This window comes from Cebus imitator, unplaced genomic scaffold (assembly GCF_001604975.1).
Source record: "Cebus imitator isolate Cc_AM_T3 unplaced genomic scaffold, Cebus_imitator-1.0 Scaffold6, whole genome shotgun sequence".
NCBI lineage: Eukaryota > Metazoa > Chordata > Mammalia > Primates > Cebidae > Cebus > Cebus imitator.
Genome location: NW_016107321.1, coordinates 5,106,277 through 5,109,201, shown reverse-complemented (window position 1 = coordinate 5,109,201; position 2,925 = coordinate 5,106,277). Strand labels below are relative to the sequence as shown.

Genomic DNA, 2,925 nt, shown 5'->3' with positions numbered 1-2,925 from the left:
CACCATAACCACCTCCATAACCACCACTCACACTGCTCTCACCACCATAACCACTTCCATAACCACCACTCACACTGCTCTAACCCACTATAACCACCTCCATAACCCCCACTCACACTGCTCTGACCACCATAACCACCACTCAGCTGCATAACTAGACTGGCTGGGTAAGTCTATGCCTCCCATCATCTGGCTACCATAAGCAACCCCAGTTGCCTCTGCTGTAGAATTCAAAAAAAGTTCTACATAGCTGTGATCATAACCGCCCCCCACACTTGTTCCTGCAGCATTTAAAAAGATCTCCACATATCTGTGCTACATATTAACTTTGTCTTTTGCCATAGCTGCCACAGCGTCTTGGTGAGTAGCAAACTCAGCATCTGCCTTACCAGTAAACTCTGTCATCGGGTCCAATTGCAATATGTATTCTCCTACAGTTAAGAGGTGAACAGAAATTACACCATTCTCAGTGGCTCTGTAAGGTGTGTACACAGTGCCCTGTGGTGCTCTAGAAACTAGACCCACCAACTCCCTATCTATGATCAGACATTCCTGAAAAACAGTAATTGTGGTCTTTTCCAAATCTATCAAACCTAAAACCATATCCATCATAATAGCCACGATAGTCATCATAGCCTCTATGTCTTCCACCATAGGGACCCTGCCTCATCCTTTCAAACCCAGCTCCTCTGCCAATGCTACTACAACCTTAGCCAGCCCCTGGCCTATCATTGGGATCTGGCCACTGCACAGCCATGAGCTTCTGAGGGGGCTCATAGTAGGTTTGAACTTCAGCTTGGCTACTCTCAAGATTTCAATGTACCTGGGCCCTATTCTTTCCTTGTATTTCTTCAGTGTCTTCTAAGCTATCTCCTGCAAAGCAAACTGCAAACAGGCTTCCCCTGTGCTTCTGCCCCGAAAGTCCACTACAGTGTCAACCCATTTGGCACAATTTCCAACCCTGAAAAGAAATGAACAATCTTTTCCTTGCTACAGCCAAATGGGAGTTCTCTAACCCAGACAAAGCCATCGCTGGCAGTATCAGGGCTATTCAAACCTGTATACTTCAATACCCAATCCATTTCAACACTGTTAGACTTGACTACTTCAGTGTATCTGTGTCTCATGGCTTTTCTGTCTTCAGGGCCAGTTTCACTTCATTTGTGGATTCAAGTTGAACAAATGCTTCACCACTTGGTCTGCCTTCTCTGTATAGATGAAACAAATACCTGATGTGCCATTTTGTATTTTACAATCAGAGAAGTGCATCACTTAATTGGCTGAGCAGGACCAGGGTAAGCCCCTGACCTTTGCCATGAACACCTCCCTGCCTTCCGTTCTCAGCGTCATGGCGATTGTTGGGCTCTTGGTAGCAAGTTTGGCTCAATGTAATTTTGGTGTAGCAGGCAATTTTCCTCCTTCTGCCCTCAAAGGGCTATAGCGAGACTACAACCAGAACTACTTCTGCTCACATAAGCAAGTGATCACATGAGCACACCGGCTTTACCTCTTATTTGTGCTGTCTTCTAACTTTGTGCCTCTGCTGTCCCATCTGTCAAATGAAACTAATACAAGCCCTTACTTTCCTAGATGTCAGGTTGTGAGGACCAAAGAAACATCATCCCCCATCTCTTTCTCTGCCTATACCTTTTCCTCCATTCTTTTTCCTCTCCAGAAACCATGACCTTGGACTTCCCTGAGTCCCACACCGGATGATACATTACATGCTGACTCTTCCCTCCTAGGGAAGATGAGCCTGGCTTCCATCGGGAACAGACTAGCACATTTCATCAGTGCCTTCTTCTGACTGTACACCCTCTACATCCCTCCCCAGGCTGGGCCTGGGTAGTGACCTTTTAAGAAACAACATTGATTGACTTGACTTCTACAGCAGGCTCGGTGGCACAGCCTTTAGCTGTTTTGCTCTCCTTTCATCACTAGGTGGTGCTCTTTCCCACAGTACTACAAAGCAATTCCCGTTTCTCACTTTGTTGAAAAGGTGTGCCAGATGACTGCAATTCTGTGTGCCCAGATTATGGTAAGCCTATCCTGGTGTCCCGTCTAATTAATGACATCACAGCCCACTGATGTTTTCATCAGAAGCCTTTGCTGGAGTGGATGGGGTGTCCAGCTAGAGTAGAGCAGTTACTGTCTAAAGGTTTTCTGTTTTGGTAGACTGCATCCTTTCCTGGACCTTTGGTTATAGAGAACAGGCTTTTGCTGGGGGCTGTTTTTTGTCTGTGCTTGTTGGTGTTTACAGATTGCTGGCTCTGGGATATATGAGGCAAAAACAAAACAAAGGGAGTCACTCCTATGTCAGTCTTTGGGTCCTGAAGTCCATAGCCAGTTTGCCTTTCAGCCTTCTTCTGCTTATTTTATAAACTCAGGATTTTTAGCTGTACTTGGTGAGACAAACATGGAAAAGTATGTCTAGTCCATTTTCCCAGGAGTGGAAATCTCCCAGAATTAGAAAGGGCTTGTTGTGTAGGACACAGTTTTGATGGGAACCAACGATGGGTGGCAGAGGACCAATTAGGGAGCCACTGTTAGTCCACAAGAAAAGCTGAAGACAGGCTGGGCACGGTGGCTCACACCTGTGGGCCGAGCATTTTGGGAGGCCAAGGCAGGCAGGTCACGAGGACAAGAGATCAAGACCATCCTGGCCAAAAGGGTGAAACCTCATATCTACTAAAAATACAAAAAAAAAAAATTTAGCTGGGCATGGTGGTGTGCACCTGTAGTCCCAGCTACTCAGGAGGCTGAGGCAGGAGAATCACTTGAACCCAAGAGGTGGAGATTGCAGTGAGCCGAGATCACAATACTGCACTCCAGCCTGGCAACTGAGCAATACCCCATCTCAAAAAAAAAAAAAGACAGAAAAGCTGAAGACCTCGATTGGCCAGTGGCACTGGCACTGAGTGGGAT

The 2,925-nt window shown here is 46.4% G+C and overlaps 1 pseudogene; it reads right to left on the bottom strand.

Annotated features, from left to right (window-relative positions):
- The window catches only part of LOC108310974, a 4,553-nt pseudogene extending 1,930 nt beyond the window's left edge, over positions 1-2,623 (bottom strand).
- Positions 2,624-2,925: the final 302 nt, after the last annotated feature.